A 25,046-nucleotide genomic window follows, 5' to 3' on the forward strand; every position below is an offset into this window, starting at 1 on the left:
ACGTGACCGATGGAGCCCACGTCCGTTTGGGTGACTCTGACGACCAGAGCCTTATAGACCAGGTAGGACGTGCCATGTAGGATTTGAGGTCGTACAGGGCCGTGTCCTGACCTAGATTGTCCTAACCTATACATCCCACGTCCCGTGGGAGTTCACCCAAGGGAGGGGCTGGGGTGGCCGCTGTAGGAGGCAGGGTTGACCCAGGCCCTCAAGGATGGGAACGGCAGTGGTGGGCAGAGGGCCAGGGGAGCGAGAATTCTGGAAAAGACCCACGTGGGGGGTGTGCTGCCCCTTGACACATTTCAATGACCCTTTGCAAAGACCACGTTCCTGCTCTGATTTTCTTCCAGGGCTGAACCTGCTTCCGGATATACCTTCTGAGGAAGAGGTTCCGTGATTGAGCATCGTACTGTAGGTAGTTCCCGGGTGAACACATCTTGATCACTCATTCTGTGGCTTATTTTACTCTGCAGTGGATCCAGCAGTAAAATTAGTTCTGCTTTCTTTGGATTATAAAATTATCCAGCCCGGCTATGCAGAGAAGGGAAAAAGAAAACAGCGCAGCCCCAGGGCAGCAGTGGTCGGGGGGCCTCGCAAAGTGAATCACGCTCTTGCCCAAAGAGCCACCCCTGGGCCTGGGTGAGAGCAGTGCATGGTCTCTTCTGTGCATGAAGCCAAGGGCTCCCTGGGGAAGCCGGGGCTGGAATTCTTACCCCAAGCTTAAAGGGGTATTTCATGTTCCTTTCCTGGTACAGGTCACAGGCCACCGTTTTCTCTTTTATAACTTGATCCTTTAGAAATAATGACAGGGGCGCCTGGGTGGCTCAGTTTGTTGAGCGTCTGTCTCTTGGTTTCAGCTCAGGTCACGATCTCATGGTCTGTGAGTGTGAGCCCCAAGTCAGTGCAGAGCCTACTTGGGATTCTCTGTCTCCCTTTCTCTCTCTCTCTGCCCACTCGCGCTCTCTTTTCTCTCTCAAAAATAAACATATAACTAAACTTTAAAGAAAAAAAAGAAATAAGGACACAAATTATTTTGGTGCCGGTATGGATCCATCTACCAAAACTGAGATTGCACAGAGGCGTTGATGGATTTCAGGAAAAGCCCGTGGTCAGCGTCACTCGCCGCTTGTCCAGCCTGACACAGTCGGCAGAGGAGCACGAGTCCCCTCAGGGTCCCCTGCCGCTGTCCACTCCTGGAGTGGGGTTGCTTTCCTTCAACGACAAAGGGACAGGAGGAACAATGGTTGCACTTGACTCACGAAGTGACTAACGACCTTCTGGGCCAAGAAGTGCAGGTGCACATGTTTTCTCGGCAGGGAGTATGCGAGCTGGGTTTTATGGGCTGCAAACTCCTATCAGAAGTTGATAAGAGAGGTTCTGGGTTATTGGTTCTCTGCTGATTGGAAAAGTATTTCATAAGCCCCAAGTGTGAAACACCTAAGGATGAATCATCCACATGGGCCACGTTCCCCACAAAAAAATCTATCTGTTGGCATAAACACACACACACACGCACACACATAAATACAAACACATGCACACAAACCTTAAACCTTATCATCTGGGCCCCTGAGGAAGTGGTGAAATCAGACAGCGCGTCGCACCCCTCCCCCCCAATTACAGCCAGAAAGTGAAATCTGCTCCAAGAGCAGGGAAAGAGCGGCCCCGAGGGAGTTGTTGTCATAAGGAAGAAGCCAAGAGACCCAGGGATATGTGCACAAGGAGTCATTGTTGACAGGTGCATCGTTGGGATTCCATGCCTATGAGCATCCCAGGCTTTTAAATGCCAGTGGGTTGGGCCGTCTCCTGGTATCCTCCCCACAGACTCCCCGGTGCTCTGGGCACCTGGTCCCTTCGGAAGGGCACTCCCGGAGCTTGTCACCTTATCGCACAGTGTCCCACAGCGACTGAAGCAGAGTTGCTCAGGGCAGACAGACCAACACTTCGGAGTGTCCAAGTTCTGAATGTTTTACGGATAATATTTTGAGGCCGTACAACTGTCACACAAATCCCAGGTTCCTTGAGGTCAGTGGTGGGGTCTAAGTCATGGCTGCATTCCCTACACCTACACCTGCGTGTGGGAAGCGACATGTAGACCAGCCTGCCCCCCCCCCTTTCTCTCTCTCTCCAGGTTCAAGAGCAATGGAGCTTCCCATAAGAGGGTCAAAAGCTGTGCTTCTGTTACGTTTTCCTTTTTTAAAGTTTATTTATTTATTTTGAGAGAGAGAGACCATGCACAGGAGAGGCAGAAATAAAGCATGAGAGCTGGGGAGGGGCAGAGGGAGGGAGAGAGAGAGAATCCCAAGCAGGCTCCGCACTGTCAGTGCAGAGCCCGCTGCGGGGTTCGAACTCACAAACCCGTGGGATCACAACCTGAGCCGAAATCAAGAGACGCACGCCTAACCGACTGAGCCGCCCAGGCGCCCCTGCTTTTTCTCTTTGAGGGCCAGTCTTCATTGAAAGGAATAAAGCTCTTAAAAACTACCCCACTGCAGCCTCTTCAGGGATCGAATCCAACTGTCGTGTAAGAAGAGCTTATTGTTCTGAGTGTTGTAGGTAAAGACGAGTCGGTGACGCTCCGTGGTGAGGGCAGAGGGCAGCTGCAGCCTCTGCTGCCCCAGGGTTGTAAGCGGATTTCTCTGCAGCCTGGGTGGGCAGCACGGCCCTCCAGTGTCCAGTGTGGGCTCTCCCCCTGTTGTCCGAGCTTGTCTGCACCTCATCTGTCTGTGCTGGCACCTATCAGAGGTCAGGCCCGAAGACTGCAACAGAAAAGGGGCAGGTGGGTGGCTTGGGTAATAACACAAATTCTGCCCACCAATCTGGGGTCAACAGCTGATCTTAAAATGGGTGAGATAGAGGGGGAAGGTGGGGAAGAAGGAGGAAGGGAGGAGAGAGAAGAAAGAAAGGAAGGGAGGGAGGGAGGGAGCGAGGAGAGGAAGAAAGAAAGAAAGAAAGGGAAAAGAAAAAAGAAAGAAGGAATAAAGAAAGAAGGAAGAAAAGAAGGAAGGAAGGAATAAAGGAAGGGAAGAGAAAGGAAGAGAAGAGCAGAAAAGAAAAGAAAAAGAAAAAGGAAAGAAAAGAAAAAGGAAAATAGAGGAGAGGGGAGGGGAGGGAAGGGGAGGAGAGGGGAGGCGAGGCGGAGAGAAGACTTTCTGGCACTCGTCCCAAGCATTTCACCCACAAACTGGTTTAGGCCAGTGAGACAGGATGTTCTGCAGAGCAAAGATCATGTGATCGCACAGTGTGAACAAACAGATGGTGTATCATTAACAAAATGCAAGGCTGCGTTTCAGAGTCTCTGCAGGGTGTCGGTGACCCAAGCGATTTAATTAAAAACATAAAAAAAAAAAAAAAGTGGCCGAGGCCAAAGTTTCATCCGGTTCAGCCTCTGTTCAGGCTCGGAGGGGCTGCCCCTGAGCGCAGGTCACATATCTGCCCCTAGGTGAAGTGTGACCGATTGGTGGCCCTCCGTGGTGTCATCCCGTCTCGGGTCGTGCGGCCCACGGCGGGTGGTGGGGGGGGGGGGTGGGCAGCTCCAGGAGGGAAACCATCCCCCCTCCCTTCCTCACGAGGAAAAAGCACAGGGAGTTTAGGGGCCGTGAGGACCAGGCCCGTGCACAGTGAGTCCTGAGCGTGCACCAACAGGTGGCCGGTGTCGCCTTGGTCCTAAGGAGGCCCCTGCCCGGGCTGCGGGGAGCCCCGGCGGGAGCGAGAGCTCCAATGACACGGGGGCCACCCGGAGCCCCGCTCTGCTATCAGCAGCATAAGGCGATGGTCAGGGCTGTGCGCTTGGGCCTCAAAGGCCTCTATCCGAACCCCTGTCTCCCCATCCCCCGGGGCGCAGACACCATACTGAAGTTGGCCTTGGTGTCCCCGCCCGGAGGCTCATGACAGCTCTTCCCTCTTGGGAGGAAGCCATGGTGAGGGGAGGTAAAGGCAGTGACCACCGACGGGGCCTGTAATGCAGGTGACCGCTCTTGCTGCCCTGAACCGGGCTCCTTCCCCAGGACACCCCGGCCTCACCGGGGCGGGGGGCGGGGGGCTGCTGAGCCACAGATCACAGCAGAAAAGGAAGGAAAGGGACCAGCGCAGGGTTGGGGGGTGGGGAGGGAAACAGCCCAAGAGCAGGGGCAATGAGGCGGTGGTGGCACAGTGGGGCGGGGGCGGCGGGGGGGGCGTCAGAGCTGGCTGGCAGAGCACCGTGACATCCAGGGACGTCACCACCTGCAGAGAGGAGCCCCTGGAATATCAAGCAGGGAACCGATCCCATGAGATACTTGTTTTCAAAGGCTCCTCGGCCGGCAGGGGTGTGGATGGAAGGGGCTGCGGAGGGAGGGTTTGCACCAGGCGAGACGGACCCTGGGGAGCGAGGGTGGGGAGGTTGAAGGGAGTTGGGGATAGTGCAAGGATCTGTGAAGAAGCACACAGAGGACGCTGGGTGTTGCCTGCTTATTCTATGTAAGAATTCATAGACTCATGGGCGTTTGAGCCCAGAGCGGAGAGAATCCTCGTTAACCCTAAGCACCACGCGTGAGAATCGAGAGGACTTTTTTACACTCCAACGTCCGTGGACAGCGGCAGCTTCCTTGACTCCGGAAATCCTAAATAAAGTGTGCCTCGGAGAGCGATGCGTCTAGCAGACGCACAAATCCGGCGTCGCGGGCTTTCGAGAGACGTGTGCATCCCGGACCCGGAAGGCTTTTTTGATCAGCTGGGCGTCTATGTGTTGCTCCAGAGACAGGATCGGCGACCGGCCCCACTAAGGCGGCTTTCCTGTCGACGTGTGTTCATCATCGGCTAGTGGTACTTGAGGCCCCACTGCGTGCTGCGCTCCCGATGCAGGGAGGATGGAAAGGACCCTGTGGTCCCTGCCCCGTGAGGTTCTGGTGGGGGGAGGCAGACAGAAAAGCTCATAGCTACATTGTGTCGGGTCTAGTTACTTTATTTATTTATTAAAAAAAAAATTTTTTTAATGTTTATTTATTTTTGACAGAGAAAGAGAGAGAGAGAGAGACAGAGCATGAGCAGGGGAGGGGCAGAGAGAGAGGGAGACACAGAATCGGAAGCAGGCTCCAGGCTCCGAGCTGTCAGCACAGACCCCGACGCGGGGCTCGAACCCATAGACCGCGTGATCGTGACCTGAGCTGAAGTCGGACGCTCAACCGACTGAGCCACGCAGGCGCCCCCCTCGTTACTTTAGATTAGACCGGCAGAAGGTTCTCTGTGTTGTTTCAACTGTGATCTGAATGACAAGAAGAATCCAGCTCCGCAGAGTTGAGGAGAGCCTTCTAGGCAGGCGGGAACAGCTTGTGCAAAGGGCCTGAGGTGGAAACAAACCTTGGTGTATTTCGGGGAAGAAGGCCAACGTGGCCGAGTGTGGGGAGCAGCCGTTCTGGGAACCATGTGACGAGTGGCGAGGGAGGTTGAAAGGAGCCGGGTCGGACAGGGCTTTTAACCCTGCATAGAGGGTCTGACTTTTCCTCCAGGTTCATGAGGGGTTGGAGCAGGGAAGCCGTGGAATCCGATTTGTGCTTGAGGAGAGCGCCCCGGGTACTGGGGGAGAATGGCCTGTGGCTGTGGGTGGAGGCAGTGAGACCAGGGAGGGGGCTACTGTGGAATCCGGTCATGAGACCCTGGGGACTCCGACTGGGGCGTGGTCAAGGAGATGGACAGCAGTGGCCGGCCTCGGTCACACTCCGGGGACAGGACTCGATATCAAGGAGGGAGAGGAATCAGGGACGATTTCCAGGTGCGTGGCACATCGGAGCAGAAAGAAGGCTGAGTGTGCCTGGGAGTGATTCCGGGCGCGGCAAGGAAGGTTCACTTCTGGTTTTGTTTTTTGTTTTTTTCAGCGAAGTAAGAGGAACTGAAAGGGACAGAGAGTTCGGAGCGGAGAACAGTGGTTCCCAAACGCGAGCATGCGTCAGGATCATGAAAAGATTGTGTTAAATTACACAGCTGGGCCCCACCTCCTTCTGAATCAGCAGGTCTGGGGTGCGGCCTGAGGATGTGTGTTTCTAGAACGGTCGCAGGTGATGCTGGGCTGCTTTCCAGGGCTCCCGTGTGGAGAGGCCCGGGTGTTCACGACTAAGGAGAGGGTGGGAAGGAAAGCAAACATGCGATAACCAGGTGACGCGGACTTTCCAGACATGCTGAGTGCCACTGGAGATGTATGGCTGTCGTGGACCCCTGTGGACGACGTGGCCTTGGGGACCCGCGCAAAACCCAGCTCCCCTCCAGTCAGCAGACCTGCATGCGAAAGCACTCGGTTTACGTGGTAATAACACGTGTAGGGGTCTCTGTTTCACTTTTCTTTTCTTTCTTTCTTTCTTTCTTTCTTTCTTTTTTTTTGACAGTTTTTCTCTTTTAGTGTTTGTTTATTTTTGAGAGAGAGAGAGAGAGAGACAGAGCACGAGTGGGGGAGGGGCAGAGAGAGAGGGAGACGCAGCATCCGAAGCGGGCTCCAGGCTCTGAGCTGTCAGCACAGAGCCCGACGCGGGGCTCGAACTCACGAACCGCGGGATCATGACCTGAGCCGAAGTCGGACGCTTAACTGACTGAGCCACCAGGCACCCCTGTCCATTTCACTTTCCATGATCACTTGCTTTGACCCAAATTTTCAATTATCCAACCAATTGAAGGTCCTACTCACTTTAGATTCTGGGATTTCTACTGTTCTTGACTATTTTGTAGCAAATCACAACAGCTTTCAGTAATTCCACGTGCTCATCAAAAGAAGCAGTATTCTTCGAGCCAATACCGTGTGCACGACACGTGAACATACGCACGTGCGCACAAACATCACTGAAAACGCTACCTCCTCAACTTGGCAAAATAAGTTTAATTCACTAATAACCCGAGGGGCGCCTGGGTGGCTTGGTTGGCTAAGCATCTGACTCATTCTTGATTTCGGCTCGTCATTATCTCATGGTTGGTAGGATCGAGCCCCACGTGGGACTCTGTGCTGACAATTCAGAGCCTGCTTGGGATCCTCTCTCTTACTCTTTCTCTGTGGCTCCCCTGCTCACACACACTCTCTCTCCAAAAATAAATAAATAAACTTAAAACAAAAAACGGAGAAAGAAAGTACCTAAATTTTTAGCATTTTGTTAACCGATTACAGACTCTGGTCAGATACCACACACATTTATTAACCAACTACTTACTATGTAAATGTCTGACTCTTTGAGAGATGCTAAAAAATAATATATTACCTGGTCCATATGCTCAATGAAGTTCTTGTTGGTGACATAAGACCTCTGTTCTAGAAGCTAGAACAACATAAAATAGGCTATAGTCAAGTGCTCTAGTCATTCGAAAAGAACTTGCTCTGTATTACCTTTGTGAGCTTCCCAATTCAAAACTTGGCATTCTAGGGGTGCCTGGGTAGCTCAGTCGGTTAAGTGTCTGACTTTGACTCAGGTCATGATCTTGTGGTTCGTGAGTTCGAGCCCCGCGTCTGGCTCTGTGCTGACAGCTCGGAGTCTGGAGCCTGCTTCAGATTCTGTGTCTCCCTCTCTCTGCCTCTCCCCTGCTCATGCTCTGTCTCTGTCTCCCAATAATAAATAAACATTAAAAAAATTAAGGGAGTATCTCAAACATTTTTGTATTTATACTGTTTGTTTGTAGTCTTTGTCAGGTTAAGGAAATTTTATTCTAATCCTTGTTTACTAACAGTTTTTTTTTTTTTTTAATCGAAACGAAGAGGAATTTTATCAGGTTTTTTTTTTGCACCCATTGAAATTATCAAGTTTTTTCTCACTCAGTCTGTTACTGTGGAGGATGGTAACCCAGAGTTGTCCAAACTCAAGGTGAAGGGCACAGTCCTCCAGACTGTCAAGTCTGCCCAAGACTTATGATGCCAGGCGCAAGTTCAGGAGTCCTCAGCGTCCCTGTCTCCCAGACCAGCTGGCTACACAGTTGGGGGTCTGGATTCCCTTGGTTCACTACAATGATTCACACACTCAAGAAAGTGCTATACTTATTACTACAGTTTATCTTAGCAAAAAGATACAAAACAGAGCCCGCCAAAGGAAGAGTTACCTAAGGCAGAATTTGGAACTGAGAGAGTTTCAGACACAAAGCTTTTGTGTCCTCAGGGAGGCATTACCTTCCCAGCATCAAAGTGTGGCAATAAGCAAAGTTTGCCAACCCAGGAAGCTTTGGTGTCCAGACTTGTGCTCAAGATTTCATTACATAGGTATGATTGACTGAATTATTTTCAATCAATGTGGATTTGACTTCCTTTTCCAGCAACACCCCTGCTCCCCACCCCACCCAAGGCAGGCTGATTTTAAGTGGCCCAAAGCCCCAGCTCTCTAATCACATAACTGGTCTTTCTGGCATGGGCAGTCCCCACCCTGAGTCATCTTATCAGGATAAACTCATAAGGGTGGTCCAGGGGGCCCATCATGAATAACAAAAACGCTCCTCTTACTCAGGAAATTTCAAGAATTTAGAGGATACCTCCCAGGAGCTGGAACAAAGGCCAGATCTCTCTTTGGATAAAGTGAATTCTTCATGATGCAATGCCACTCATAGGTCTCCTGAGGTCAACCCAACTTTGCACTCCTGGAGAAATATAACATGATCTTTTAAGAACATGAATACATCTGGGGCACCTGGTGGCACAGGTGGTTGAGCATCCGATTCTTGATTTGAGCTCAGATCAGGATCCCAGGTCATGGCATGGGATCAAGCCCTGTGTTGGACTCTGTGCTGAGTGTGGAGTCTGCTTGGGATTCTCTTTCTCTCTCCCTCTAACCCTCTCCCCCGCTCATGCTCTCTCTCTCTCTCTCTCTCTCTCTTAAAAAAAAAATGACTATTTTACTAATTTTTAAAAGAATTCTGCACCAATATTTATATAATTATAATTTTTGTTCTCTTCCTGACCTAGTCTGCTTTTGTAAATTAAGATTACACTGAGCTCATAGAATGAGTTAGAGAGTATTGTCTTTGTTCATGAATCCAAGAAGAATCTTCGTTGGATTGGAATGATAGGTTCCATGAAAATGTGGGGGCACTTACCTGTGAAACTATCCAAACCTGGTGTTTTACTTTGGCAGGTCTTTTAGGACTATTTCAATTATTAAAATAATTATAGGACTATTCAAGCTTTCTATTTCTTCTTGAGTCAGCATTGAGAAATTGCACTTTTCTTGAAAACATTTTTTAATGTTTATTTATTAAACAAAAATTTTATTAATGTTTATTCATTTTTTGAGAGAGAGAGAGTGGGGGAGGGGCAGAGAGGGAGGGAGACACAGTATCTGAAGCAGGCTCCAGGCCCTGAACTGTCAGCACAGAGCCTGACTTGGGGCTCAAATCCACAAACTGGGAGATCATGACCTGAGCCTAAGTTAGATTGTTAACCAACTGAGTCACCCAGGCACCCCAATGTTTATTTATTTTTAAGAGAGAGAGGGAGGGAGGCACAGAATGTGCATGGGGGAGGGGCAGAGAGGGAGGGAGACACAGAATCCAAAGCAGGCCCCAGGCTCCAAGTTGTCAGCACAGAGCCTGATGTGGGGCTTGAACTCTCGAACCGTGAGATCATGACCTGAGCCAAAGTCAATGCTTAACTGATTGAGCCACCCAGGCGCCCCTCAAGTCTCTATTCTTTGCGAATGCAGTAAAACCTTGGATTGCGAGTAACTTGTTCTGAGAGTGTCCTGCAAGACGAGCAAACATTTCTAATAGATTTTAACTTGATAAACGAGTGATGTCTTGCAGGATGAGTCGTACGTGACGCGGAATGTCACATGATCACAACTGAGCCAATGGTTCTTGAAATTTGCTTTGATATACAAGTGCTCTGGATTACAGGCATGTTTCTGGAATGAATTATGCTCACAAACTAAGGTTTTACCGTGTAAGTATTTAGGACCACGCATTTGCCTCTGAGTAGCGCTTTTGCCATGACACACAAGTGTGTGTTTTTCATTATTGTTCTAAGTATTTCTAAATTTTCATAATAATTTCTTTTTGGAGTCATCAATTACCTAGAATTCTCTTTTTTAAATTCCAATATATGAAAACTTCCTATCTTTTTGTTATTGACTTCTATTTAATTATATTGTGTTTAAAGAACGCGATGGATGCGATACTTATTTTTTGAAATTTGTTGAGATGGACTCATGATCAAGTATGTGACTAATTTCTATAACCCTTCCGTGTACGTTTAAGGAAAATGGATATTCTCCAATGGTTACATTTAAGATGTTACATATGGCCATTAGATCAAAATTGTCCAGATATATTTGTTGAGTATTTTTTGCTGCTTGACTTAGCAATAATCGCGAGAGAACTGTGGGTAGATTTGTTAATTTCTCCCTATATTTCTATCAATTTTTTATTTATATGGAGCGAGACTCTTTTATTGGGCGCGTATACACCTGGAATTCTTACGTCTTCCTGGTGAGTTGAAAATTACATCATGACATAGTAACATTTTCTGTCTTAGAGTGTATTTTTTTGTGATAGTGATACAGTTATGCTGATTCTCCTCTGATTAGTATTTTCCTGGTACATCTTTTTCCATGTGTTTTTTGCTTAGGTGTATCCCAAACAGGATTTCTCCCCATATAGTAATGTCTGCCTTTTAACAGATAGATTCAATCCATTTATATTTGGGAGGATCATGAATATTGTGATATAGCTTTCCACAATCTTAATGCGGCAACACTAGAGAATACGAGTCCCAAGATGACATATCTTTGCCAGTAATTAAAGCCAGTGATCTGAAACTCAGGCATGTTGACTGTCTTTGGCTTTTCCTCCATGGTGCTTCCGTTAAGTTGTGCATCTTAAGAAAATGTCATTTTCTGCTTAGGTGTAGGGTTGAAACCAAATCTTTGGGAAATGAATGAAGCCACGTAATTTCTCAAAAGTTTCTCTCAGGAAACTCTAAGGGGCAGCAGAATGCTTACGCGAATGCATGGGCTTTAGCGCTGGGCAGAACTGTCCCCTAACCTTTGCTCTGCCACTTTCTAGCTGTGGGATTTGGGGTGCATTCCTTAATCTCTCTGAGTCTGTTTCTTCATCTAGAAATCAAGAATAACCACACCTGCCTCCCCACGATATTTACCAGGCAAATGGAACAGCCTGGCTTATGGCAGGTGCTCAGTGAATGTTCGCACTTTTTCTTCCTCCCTCCCCTCTTCCAGGCCCACGGCCTTGATGATGTCAAGGACGTTTTGTAAATATTACAAATATGATGCGTCACTGTGATCATTACTTATTAAAATCACTTTGTTTCCTGATTTGGGTGATTCATCTCAACCAAAAGAAAGATTTGTGCTGTTCTGGCTAACAAAAACTTTGCAAAACAATGAGTGCTTCATTTCTGCAGCCTATTCTGTGCCGGTCACGATGTCTGTCTACACTGGCATCAATTTCAGGTAATCACTGAGATTTCTGAAACTTTTTTGTTTGCGTATTTGTTTTAGGGCAGATCGAGTGTGACTTAGGTAATATGATTGCATTCTCAGGAATTCACAGAGATGAAAACACAGATCTGAGATCGTGCCAGAAAGAATAAGAAGTTCCCAATGCATAAGAGTAGAGCACGAGAACGCTAAAACATTCAGAGTCTGCATCTTGTGTCGATGAAGAACTTAGAAGTGTTCTCCTTTCTGGGCTTTTTGACCCATCCAAGACGATAAAACAGGTTTTCAATCATCTCTCCCAGATCTTATCTTGCTTCTTGTGCCTCCTGTTTATCATCATCAAATACTTTGAGCAGCTGTAGGTGTTATGGGTTAAATAGTTTCTGTGTGGTTGGCCATTTGGCCAGAGGGCATCTGAGCATCACCTGTGGTCAGCATTTTTTGGCTCATGCGCGTTAGCAGTTTGGGACATCATATGGAATCTCCGAGGACAGATGAGGTGGGGGAAGAGGCCATACATCTGGGCTTTCGTGCATGTCATGGTGTGGCTAAGTTGGAAACGTGGTAATGAGAAAAGATTTCCTAGAGAGACTGATAGTGCCCAGGATCCTGTGCCGGCAATGGCTGCCACTTTCTGGCTGTGTGATCACGGGTAAGTGGCTTCAGCTCTCTGTGCTTCAGTGTTTTCGACTGTGAATAGAGGATGATGGTGTCTTCTTTGCAGGGGAGTTGTAAGGATTAAGTCAGTATATATCAAGCACTAACTACAGTGAACAGCTTCCCAACCATCATGCAAGGCACACAGGCTTCCCATGGCTGATAGACCTGTTGACTCCGGGCACCTGGCTACCAGCATCCATGTCTGTTCACCCTTAAATGTGCCTAAAACATTTTCTAAGGAGGCCGGGATATGACCAAGCCTGAAGGGCGCTATGGGGACCGGTTCTCTAGGCCTGAGGGTGTGGGTGACTTGGCAGATGAATGCATTGATGCAGCCAGATGAGGCCACCATTAAGAGTCTGTGTTTGGTCCATTGACATCGGAGTGTTTTGAGCTTTTGTTTGATCTGCTGGCCGCAGAAGTATTTGACACTTGTGAGCACACCTAAGACCAAAATCAGCTGAAGTGATTTGTGCCTCTTCTATTATCAAGAGTTGGAACAGAATTTGAATCAACAGTGTGAAAAATGATTCTTGAGCGTAAACACTTGGACCAGGGGCTAAATTCCTACTCCCTCCTTCCTTCCATCTCTCAGATAAGTTAAAAGCCATCACACCTTAGACGGTGTGATTTGGTGGAACAGTTGGCTCCGCGCTGCCCTGTCTGGCACGTGACCAGTGATGCTAGGGATTTGGGGATTCTGATCAAATGCGCCCAGTGAAACAGGAAGCATGGGGGGTCGCTCATCGTGGAAGTTGGGGGTGGGCACGTGTGGTTCCTTACACTAATCTATCTTCGCGTAGGTTTGACAGTTCCCATAATTACGTTATTAAACATTTGTTCAGCTAACTAAAAACCCTTATATAGGGTAAAGGATGAGAGAGAATTGTGATGAACTCTGTTATTTATACTCTTACAAAATTTTCTAAATGACACAGAAGGTCTCTGTGCTCCAGTCACTTGTTGCTTGTTGCCTGATTTCTCTCTTTTCTTTCCTTTTGAGAATAGTTTACCGGAGGCAACAAATCATGAGTTAAGGTTCACTGATACCAGTTAGTAATAAGAAAGGCAGCAGCGAATACTTATACGCTTACACTAACTATATGACAGGCACTCTTTCAAGCACCACAATCTATTATCCCCGTTTTATGGATGGGGAGACAGAGGAACTCATCCAAGTCCACACTGCCGGTAAGTGGCAGAATCAGGAGGCAAACCCAGGCCATCTGTTTCCACAGTCCACACTCTTTGACGACATAGGGTTGCACCAAAATTTAGCATTGGCTCTAGTATTTGCCCCAAATCTACACTGTGGCTTTGACTTTGACAGGGGAGACACACGCCTGCCCTCCACACATCATTTCTGACATCCCCGACCTTGTGTGTAATCACAAAGGTGGCCACCGTAACCCATGAGCTTAATGTCAGGAATATAAGTAAGATAATTAGAATGCTGTGTTAGTATTGATACACTCCCTTTCAAAATATGCATATTTTTAAAAAATTTTTTTAACGTTTTTTATTTATTTTTGAGACAGGGAGAGACAGAGCATGAACAGGGGAGGGTCAGAGAGAGGGAGACACAGAATCCGAAACAGGCTGCAGACTCTGAGCTGTCAGCACAGAGCCGGACACGGGGCTCGAACTCACAGACCGCGAGATCATGACCTGAGCCGAAGTCGGCCGCTTAACCGACTGAGCCACCCAGGAGCCCCAAAACATGCGTATTTTAGATGCTCCTTGGGGAAAATATCTTCTAGGTGCTCTTTATCTTAAAATTCTGTCAGCTGAACCATCAATGCCTAATGGTTATTGCAAGAAAAAGATGCTGTAGGGGCGCCTGGGTGGCTCGGTCGGTTAAGCGTCCAACTTCGGCTCAGGTCACGATCTCAAGGTCCGTGAGTTCGAACCCCGCGTCGGGCTCTGTGCTGACAGCTCAGAGCCTGGAGCCTGTTTCAGATTCTGTGTCTCCCTCTCTCTCTGCCCCTCCCCTGTTCATGCTCTGTCTCTCTCTGTCTCAAAAATAAAATAAAAAAATGTTAAAAAATTAAAAAAAAAAAAGAAAAAGATGCTGTAGTAATTGATGACGTGAGATGTTAATTTTATGCGCAAAAATGATGATGCTCAAAAAATAAAAAAATAGGGAGGTAGGTCGACACTGAACATGAACAGGGGATGTGTGTTGGCTAGATAACTTTAGAAAGAGCATTGTGGCAAAAAGGTCTATAAAAACGTAAATAACTGTACAAAGTAGAGCAAGAGAGATTAGATTGTTTTGCGATTCTCATCGTGGGATCGCTTTGGCGACTTGCATTCATAACATTGAGCAAAACATTTAAGGACCATAATTTACAGTAAAATCCATCTAGGTGATGAGCCTTTCAAGAGAAGCCCCACTTGGGAAGTCTCCACGTCTTGAAGGGTGAATTACCAGCATAACAGCCAAGTTTCACCAGGAGAAAAAGTCTCTAAACTCATGTATAATATATTAATGATAACTTATCTTCTCTCCAGGCATAGCTGAGACTATAAAAAGTGTGAATAAATGAACACGGTGTTGGAGAGAAGAGAAACATTATGTGCTATTCCATCGGCAACGGGAGGTGAGCACTTTATTTATTTATATTTGACAGAGAGAGAGAGAGAACACACATCAGCAGGGGAGAGGGGCAGAGGGAGAAAGAGAGAATCCCAAGCAGGCTTCACGTCCAATGCAGAGCTCAATGTGGGGCTTGATCCCATGAACCCGGGACCATGACGTGAGCTGAAACCAAAAGTCAGAGGCTCAACCGACTGAGCCACCCAGGCACCCGTGAGCACCTTTTTTTAATATTGTAACTGTGCCTATGAGAGAGATACCATTGGCATCCCCGAGAGACTTTTCCCCTGTAATGTTAAACCTTTAAAATATGGCTATCAAATTTTAAAAGCTCTCATTCTTAAATGTTTGAAGTAAAGTTTCAGATATTCTGTTATATCCTCGAAGTTTATTTTATGGAAGTTATTTATGCCAGGTCAAATATTGGTTTTAATGACCGGACCCTCAAGATCTGGCCAAATTGTATTCACTGAACCTTTAGGAGCAAACATTTCTGTAAAACAGGAATGAGATTTAACATTATCTTAAAAATTATAAAACTTAGTGGAGAATTGCAAGACAAAAGTTATAGAAGAAAATGAACTCATTAGAAGAGCGAATAGGGAATAACTAAATCCAAGGTAGGAGGGTAAAGAGCATGGGTCCACGGATGACCACAACATGAGTAACAGTTGACATTACAAACAATAACAACCAGTATGATTTGGAGAGTAATTGTATTACCCGTGTATTGCGTCAGTCAAACACTTATGAAATGTGATACCCAGTGAGACTTGACAATGACATATAGACACTGGACAGGGTGTAGATTGACCATAGATTTTTTTTCTTTTCTTTTCTTTTCTTTTCTTTTCTTTTCTTTTCTTTTCTTTTTTTTCTTTTCTTCTTTTCTTTTCTTTTCTTTCTTTCTTTTTTTTTTTTGTGAGTAGTTAAGCGAACCAGAGTGGTTTCATTAATAAAACAGTTGACTAAGAGGCATCTTGATTACTTTATCAAGAATGTGAAGGGTTTTTAATGGAAGAATGCAAACATATGACCTCCATATCTATGGAGGTCTGAAAAAGAAGAAAGACTTTCGAATAAAATTATGCTTCTTGGGGCGCCTGGGTGGCTCAGTCAGTTAAGCATTCCAACCTTGGTTTTGGCTCAGGTCATGATCTCATGGTTCGTGAGTTCGAGCCCCACATCAGGCTCCATGCTGGCTCCCTCCCTCTCTCTCTGCTGCTACCTCTGCTCTCTCTCTCTCAAAATAAATTAATTAATTAATAAAAGTATGCCTCTTAAGGAAGTTTTGAAGGTTCAAAGCCTCCAGAAATCGATTAATCTGAAGATAGCAAGTTTAGATTATTTGTCAGACACTGTGTTAGGGACTGGGGGCACATGGGCAAGTGGACATAACACTTGGTGAGAACACAAAGAGGATTCTTGTCCTCACCATCAGCACAAAGCCCGATGCAAGGATTGAACCCACAAGCCATGAGATCATGACCTGAGCCAAAATCAGGAGTTAGACCCGAAGAGCCACCAAGTTGCCCCCCTCTCTTTCTAAGATCTTTGATAAATATTGCCAAGTATCTTTCCAGAAATATCCTGCCAGTGTGTTTCCTCGCATATCCTTATCCACAAGGGGTCTTATATTTAAACATTGTAAATATGATTGTCCAAAAAAAATCTTATTTTAATTTGAATATCTTTGATCATTAATGTGATGAAACACATCTTGGTAACCTATCAGTCATTTTTAGAAAGCTACCTAGCCACAGTCTTTGTCTGTTTTCCTATTGGAGAATTCATCTTTTTTTTATTGGTTTATAAGGCCTCTTTATATAATTTAACCTGTAACTTTTTTTCAATGTTTGCAGAAAATATGCTTGTTATCAGTCTTTTAACTTTGATTATGGCATTTTTGCATTCAGAAGTATAAATACTTACATATGCAAACCTCAGGATGTTTAAATTTTATTTATTTTTTTCAAATCTCAGGATTTTAAAAATTATGGTTCTTGCTATGCTATAGAAAGCTCTTTCTCTAGGGGTGGCTGGGTGGCTCAGTCGGTTGAGCACCCGACTTCAGCTCAGGTCATGATCTCACACTCCATGAGTTCGAGCCCCACTTCGGGTTCTGTGCTGACAGCTCGGAACATGGAACCTGCTTCAGATTCTGTGTCTCCCCCCTCTCTCTGCCCCTCCCCTGCTCATGCTCTGTCTCTCTCTGTCTCAAAAATAAATAAAAACATTAAAAAATTTTAAAAAATCTCTTTCTCATGCTGATATGATGACAATATTTACTTATGCATTCATCAAATATTATAATATATTTTTAAACATTAACTCTTTTATCCGTTTACTGTTTGTGTGTGTGTGTGTGTGTGTGTGTGTGTAAAATATGAGGTAGGGATCTAGCTTTTTTTTCCTCTCCTCTTTTTCTGAATCATGAATGAGGTGTCTCAAAACTATTGATTGAATAATATTTTTAAGAAGATTTAGCATGCTATCTTTTCTCGTCTACTCAAGTCCCATGTTTACTTGGTCTGCTTCTGAGCCTTCTCTTCTGTGTTACCTGTTATTTACTGTAGCTTAACCCCAGGTTTTAAAACCCCAAGCTTTAAAAATTAAGAGGACAAATTCCCTCTTATTACTTTCCATAAGATAAAAATTTAAAAAGTTTTGGCTATTCTTCCTACTTTTGCTCCAAACAAGTTTTATAATCGTTTCATCAATTTTTAAAAAACAAAACAAAACAAGAAATCCTAATGGGACTTTGGGTTACTTGTGTTGTGTTTGTAGGCTAATTTGCGCAAGAAACGACAGCTGTTATTAGTGTAGTCCGGTTCTGTGCAGGAAGTGGGTCCCTCAACTAAAGTGGGAAATTTCAGCAGGATTTATTTGCCATGGGGACGTGCACCGGGGCTAGGTGCTGAAGCAGGATGGGAGGGGAGGGCTGGCTGAGGCCACCGCAGGCTCTAAAGAGACAATAGCTGTGCGGAGAAGCCAGAAGCCCCGAGGCAGGAGCTGTAACCTTTGGTCACTCATCTCCCGAACATACTGCCCTCTGGCCAAACCCAACAGAAGCCAGAGGGCAAAGGATCAGCAGGATGGGGAAACGGGGGAGACAGAGCCTTAGAGGCAAAGGACACAGGACCAGTCTTGCAATGTCAGGCCATTTGCACATATTTAAAAGTGAGGGGAGAATGTTAAAAACAAAAGATTGTTAAAAGAATGTTGAAAACAAAAAATTTACCCATTGTAAGGGAGACTGCATTCCCAGGATCCCACAGCTTAGCCTTGGGCTGGGGGCTCTGGGCTTTTCTCTCCCTAATCATGTCTACCTTCCCTGCTTAGGGTGGCCAAATTTAACACATGGAAAAGCAGGACACCCAGTTAAATGTGGATCTCAGATAAACTCTGCATAGTTCCTTAGTAGAAGAATATTCTTTGCAATATTTTATCTGGCAGTCCGGTCCCTCCTGGACTGGGCTCATGAGAGCAGGTACCTTATCCCTAGTCCCAGGACAGAACCCAGGACATACTGGGCCCTCAAGTGAATGGAATCCTGAACAAAGTTTCAAAGCCACACGGTTGGGTTACTGGGCATTTAATTTAGATCCAGTCAAAAATGGGGGCAGGGGATATTTTAAAGCTGCATTGTCATTTTTCTTTAGCAGTCCAGGGGGATGATGGGAGAGGGGGTGCGAGGGGTGGAAGCAATCTCTCCAGGAAGCCTGAAGCCACCTGGGACCCGACCCTGCTTCCCGCAGCCACAGTGGATGCCCCCTCTGCCGAGCCCGTCTGACTCCCCGAAAGGCCCCGAGTGGCCCTTCTCTGCTAGTCACCTGCATCCTGGACAGCTTCCGTGCCAGGGGACTCCAGGGCTGCGTGGGGGTCTAGAGGGGTCTAGCATCGCCCCAGATACATTTGTTGGATTATTTCAGCAGAAAGTCAGGAGGAGGGGGAGTCCATAGGTGGGTAATTCTGGATGTGCCTCTCACCTGTGTCCTTAAAAACCATCACTGTGGATGACTAGGGCCTCCACGGAAGCCCACGCAGCGGAAGGCTGGACCTGAGAATCCCTGAGGTTTCTTCCTCCTGTGATTACTATCTTGGAAGAGAGGCAGCCCGGGGTTCACCCCGCCGGTTGTTTTGAATATAGCATCTGATGGGCCTAAGTCACAGTTCGAACACCCTTCCATGGCCAAGACACTGCTCTTCCCTCTGGATCTGTGAATAGCCAGGATGTGTTCTAATTTCAAAAGAAAAAAGAGACCTTGGTTGGGAATTAGGGAGAAAAACGCATCACACCTCGACAAACAACTCAGAGCAGATGGTCCACGGAGAGCCAAGACCCATCACGCTATGCTCATATGGAAAAGCCAAAACGTTGTGCAGAGAGTTATGACGAACCGGTAGACCGGCTCCCCTGAGAACTGGACGAGAGGAAATGAGTGAAAATCGCAACAGGAAGTTTACATTATAGTAATAAAAAAAAAAAAAAAGGAATCCATTCACAGGAAGTGGTCCTTGATATCATTGGCCCTGGGAGGACGTACCTGTTCTGGTACCTGTTCCCCCAGTGACGTAGACATCCTGGCGAGCCCATCTTGTGTGGGGTCAAACCACCAGGCTTTGAAGTCCAGATAGATCAAAACCTCTTCGAACCCTGTTTGTGAAGCCGCCTCTCCGATGAAACATGACGACAGATACCTGAACCCTTGCCTGAACAAACTTGGCTTAGGCACCCTGCCTGGTGTCGCTTCTCGAAAAGGCTACTCTGGCATTTATTAGGCATTACATCATGGTCTCTTTTATGAGCTGAAATTATGAAATATCAAGAAACAAGGAATTAAATATATGGACTGGGGTTGGTGAGACATTTAGCTAGTGACTTGACTTCCGATGATGACAGAGGCGGGCTTACCGGCCCCCCCCTCCCCCCGCCCCCGGCCCCTTCCTTGTTTGGACAGTGACTGGGCCATTAGAGTTGTTTTTGAAGCAAACCAGAAACAGAATCCATTGCTGTTTGTGGCCATACCAAAAAACATAGGTCTTGGGCTGGGAAACGAGGCGTCTCAGAGGCAGCACCCGATTTGGGAGTGTGTTTTAAGTTGGGGTAAGCTTTGGAACAGTCACAAAAATAAATGTATATTCTAAAAGCCACACCGTAAGTTTTTCGACCCTTTCCATCAGGAACATGGAAATACAGAGCTGTTCAGAACCGGACTCTAGTTCCCCAGAGGGGCAGGTTTTTAGCAGAGCCTTCCTTAGGAGAGATCCTGAGGGCCTTTGCCTCTGACATTGGGGCACCCGGAGGAGGGACCCCAAACTGCCCTAGGGTCCTGATCATGTCCTTTCTCGTCTTCTGCTGTTATTCCAAATACGGGAGATGAGCATCAGAATGTCTTTTGGAATAACTGAATTACTCAGAAATGAGGAAAAACCCTTTAATGGACTAGGCGTCTATTATACTCCCCCTGCCAGGCATCCAGTCACACGCAAGGCACCACAAGGGGGAAAATCGATGTCCAGGTAGGACAGGCGCCTGCTTCCAAGGACTTTTGATAAAGCTGGAGGTTGAGACAAATACTTGTGAAAAAATCAGAGACGGGAGAGAGTGGATGGAGGTAGAGTGTATTCTTGGATTACATGCGGGAGAGTGGCCGTGTTACAGGGACGCGGGGCGGGCCGCAAATGTCTCTGAACAGCAGGTGCACAGACTGGGGATGGGGGGATGAGCCCAGGCAGGAGGCCACCCGGTGAGGTTCTGAGCGCTGGAACAGAAAAGGAGATGGAGAGGAACAGGTCAAAGGAAGACAGAGTGAGACCTGGCTGCAGCTTGGATGAAGGGAAGAAGAGAGGGAGCTGGAGCCTGGGGGAGCCATGCTGCCCACCCCCCGGGAAAGTAGGGCCACTGGGAAGGAGGCGGAGGGGTGACTGGGGCTGGGCATCGTAGTTAACAGTGGGAGTGTCCTGTGCCAAGCAATTCTGCCTGCAGGCCTGGCATGCTTGACCCGGGCAGAGAGGAGGACTTGGGAGCCATCCTCTGGAGATGAAAAGAGGAAGTCTGGAGAAGGAAGGAGCTCCAAGGACCCAGGCTTTCTCCTTCTTCTCTCTGATTCTCCTTCCCTTCCTCCTTCCTTCTTCTTTCCTTCCTTCCTCCCTTCCTCCCTTCATCCCTCACTTCCCTCCTTCCCTGCTTCCTTCCTTCCTCCTTTCCGTCCTTCCTTCCTCCCTTCCCTCCTTCCTCCTTTCCGTCCTTCCTTTCTCTCTCCCTCTCTCCCTCTTCCCTCCATCCCTACCTCCATCCTCTGCCTCCTTTCTTCCTTTCCTCTGTCCCCTCTCTCTCCCTCCTTCCTTGCTCCCTTCCTTCTTTTCCTCCCTTCTTTCCTTCCTTCCTTCCTTCCTTCCTTCCTTCCTTCCTTCCCTCCCTCCCCCTTCTTCCCTCTCTCCCTTCCTCCCTCCTCCTCTTTTCTTCCTTTCCTCTGCCCTTCCCTCTCTCTCTCCCTCCATCCCTCTCTCTACTCCTTTCTTTCATTTGGTGCCCTCCATTCTCATCCTTTTTCCCCCTGCACCCTCTCCTTCCTGCAGGCAATCCCTCTAACGTATTTGATGGGGATTGTTTGGTTTTTATAGTTTGCTGTACTGCTGTTTACGTTCATATGTTCTTGGTAACTTTGAATTTTTGAATAATTTCAAATTTGCTGAAAAGTTACAAGAAGAGTACAAGGAACTCTCATATACCCTTTACCCAGATTCACTCGTTCACACTTTGCCTGTTTGCCGTACCATCATCTGTCTCTCTTTCCAGCTCTCTCCACTCACACAGCCACACGTACATGCGTATATATACACACACACAGGCACACAGGTGCATATTGTCTCTGAACCCTCTGAGAGTAGGTAGGTGGGAGGCACTGTGCCCCGTATACTTCAGTGTGTGTTTCCTAATAACTAAAGCATTCTCGCACACAACCACAGCACGATGATCAAAATCAAGAAACTTGACATACACAGAAAGCTAGTATCCAATCCACAGTCCGTATTCGAATTTCATCCATTGTCCCCATATCGTCCCTTGTAGCTTCCTGTGTCCGGGACCGAACCGAGGACGGAGGACAGCCGCGGGTCCTCTCGCTCACGGCTCTTGCACGCACACCTTGCTCGCCCGGCCTCCTTCTGTCCGGCGGTCACCTCCCCACCGTCCCTCCTGCGCTGGGCCGAGGGCCCTTCTCACACGCTTCCTTCTGTAACCCCATAGGGCCACCTGTTTGTCCACAACCCCCTTCACCGCCCTGCCCTCTGCTAGACGTGCTCTGCAGGGACACGGGCTGGAGGCTGGCGACCTCGGGCACTTCTGTTCATCTGTTCATCTGGGAAACCCGATGATGCAGGCACCCATTTCACGGGGTTTTCTGAGGACCAGCCGGGTCTGTGTTGAGGATCAGCTGAGTCCAAATCTGCATGCAGGATGCTGCCTGGCACCCAGGGGGGAGCTCAGTGACCTCCGTCCCCTTTCTATTTCAGCGTCACCAGGGTGACCGCCATCTAGCCCGGCACCCGGCACATAGCAGGGGGTCAGTAAAATACTTGCTGGAGACTGAGTCCAGGCTGGGGAAACAACGCCGGGTAGTGGCCCAGGTGGTGGAAGCACCCAGAGAAAAGGGAAGGCTCCCCAGAGCGCATTTGGAGCTGACCTGGCACCTCGCCAAGCCCCTGGGTTCTGCAATCCCACAGTTAGGGGTGCGTGGCACCCTCGAGGGGAGTCCCCCCGTGGGTTCGACTTCCCTGTTAGTGTTTTCTGACAGCAGGTGGGGAGAGGTGCTGGGGGCCCGCGTAAAAGGCTCTGGTCGTGGGAGCTGCAGGTTTCTCGTGCAAGAAAGTGACAGGTGGGTAAAAGAATGACTTGGAGGGGTAGACAGCCCTGTGTCCCCCTGGGGCTCCCGTGACTTAGGAGCTGGGAGCTGGGTGAGTGAGGAGGGGACCCCGGGGCCAGCATGGGCAGCGAGATAGTGGAGCCAGGGCTCCGAGTGGAGGGAGGGTCCGGGACGGCCGTCTGGACTCTGAGTCAGTCAGTGTCCCTTGGTGATTCAGGAAAGAGTTCGTGCCCTTGTTAAACTAGCAGCTGTGACCCTGGAAGGGCAGAGCACAGAGGTTCAAGGCCAGAACCTTTGACCCCTCCGCCAGGTGCAGGGAGGAAGGGAGCAGCAGGTGAGCCGGACGCTGCTGTCCTCCAGAAGCCTTGGGAGGTCAGCTCTAGAGGCAGTGGCCCCCGGAGCCATGTCAGGAGGCCTCAGGGACCCCGCTTTTTGGGTTGCCTGATTGCAAGGGATGTAGGACCCACCTAGAGGGAGGCGTCGGGGCCGGCTCATATTGAAAACACACGGTTGTCTGAAAACACAAGGTTTTCTTTCTGAGCCCTGAAGAATCCAGGCAGGGGGGGCCCCCTGCCCGCCAGGCCCGGGCCCAACTCCCACCCCAGGCCTGACTCCGTGGGGCACCGCTGGGAGCCAGCCTGCCCGGGAGGCGCACAATGGGCCGTCCCTGGAGACCCGGAGAGGGAGTGAGCACGTGGCCTCCTGAGCCCTGAGGGTCTTAGCTGCTGTGACCTGGTGAGGATTAAGTCCAGACCCAACGCCTGGGTGTTTGCCTACCCGGGCTCCATCCTGCCGGCACCGCAGAGAAAGGCAGACCGTTTCCTTCCCAAACCCCTGGTTGATTTTGAGAGGTCTGAGCCTCATCCAGCCAGTACCCCTGGGGAGGGTGGGGCTAAGAAGCTTTTTTGTTTTAGGCTCGAGGAGGGAGACAGTTGGATTGTCCCACGGTGAGGGAAGGGGGCTCAGCCCAAGGGACAGCGCAAGGTGGCAGGAGGCTCCCACAGGCATGGGGACTTGGCGGGCTCTGGGAGTAGTACTCCCACTGGCACCTGCCCGGCCAGATGACGTTTGGTTTCGAAACATAATGTGACGGTTCTACCACCAAGAGCTGTGGACCCAAGTCACCCACGGGGAGTCCCAGCCCGTGCCCTGAGTTTTCACTGATTTATGCTTGAAATGCTCAAGTCATTTTTTTTCTAGCATTTTAAATGTTCTGTGCGTTTCTTTCTTTCTTTCTTTTTTTTTTTTTTTTTTTTTTTTTTTTTTTTTTTTTTTATGAAAAACTACAAACACACAGGCATAGACCCGGTGCCCACCCAACTTCTGCAGGTGCCAGCCTATGGATGAACTTGTTCCCACTATGGCCCCTTTGCATCCTTCTCCTCTGTTATTATTTCTTGTATGGACGCTTTTCCAAGTTTTTTAATGTTTATTTTTAACACACACACACACACACACACACACAGAATCCGAAGCAGGCTCCAGGCTCTGAGCCGTCAGCGCAGAGCCCGACGCGGGGCTCGAACTCACGAACCGTGACATCATGACCTGAGTGGAAGTCGGACGCTCCACCGACTGAGCCCCCCAGGGGCCCCATGTATGTACACTTTCCAACGAGGTCTAATGTTACAGAAAAGTGCACAAGTTGTACATCTACAGCGTGATGAACTTTTGCCTCCTCTGGTACCATTTTTAAGCCACTTTGTCATATGGTTTCATCTGTATATTTCGCCCTGAATACACCTTTTTCTTGTGGTGGAAAGCACGTAGCCTTGGACTTACCATCTGAGTCATTCCTCAGTCTGTGGTTCAGTAAGTGTTCGGTGTACTCACAGGCTTGTGCAACAGGTCTCCAGAACTTTTGCATCTTGCAATACTAAAAAGCTCTATTTCAAATAATTTGAAATGGTTTGAATCATTCAGTCGCTGGAGAGCTGAGCTGTCAAATCTGCAGAGGAAAAGATGTCTGCATTCGTCTGCCCTCCTGGCACATGCCACGAAGGCGGGAAAGGGACACGCGGGTCGTGATCGTACAACTGACGCCAGAAAGGCTCTGCAAACGGGAGGTCTGCCACGAGTCACCTGCTCCTGGGACACACCCCCTTGGACGCACAGTGATTACGGGGTGGACGGCACGTATTAAGTGAGGTCAGGTCACGTCTCCGCAGCAGCCCTTGTGATTATCATCTTTGCACATTCGGTCTCACGGCAGTCTGACAGCACATTCTGGGTCTGAAAAAAAAAAAATGGAGGAAGAGGTTGTTTTTGTGCATTTCTAAAGGAAGCACAGAGGAACGAGGCACTTTTTGCCGGTTTTCAAATTCAGCTGAAAGGTCTGACTCCCCCCCGCCCCCCGTCTGTGCTTAGCTGTGGGAATGGCTGGGGAAGGGGGGAGCGGTGGCTGTAATGCCTCAACCCGATTCTTTCATTATTATTTACATTCTATGTCCTCTCTTTCAAGAATATTTTTTTGACATTTGCCTTCTGGCAGAGCTGGGACCAGTGAGTGGGAGTTGCAGGGAGGTGGACGGG

This window comes from Panthera tigris, chromosome C1, assembly GCF_018350195.1.
Source record: "Panthera tigris isolate Pti1 chromosome C1, P.tigris_Pti1_mat1.1, whole genome shotgun sequence".
Taxonomy (NCBI): Eukaryota; Metazoa; Chordata; class Mammalia; order Carnivora; family Felidae; genus Panthera; species Panthera tigris.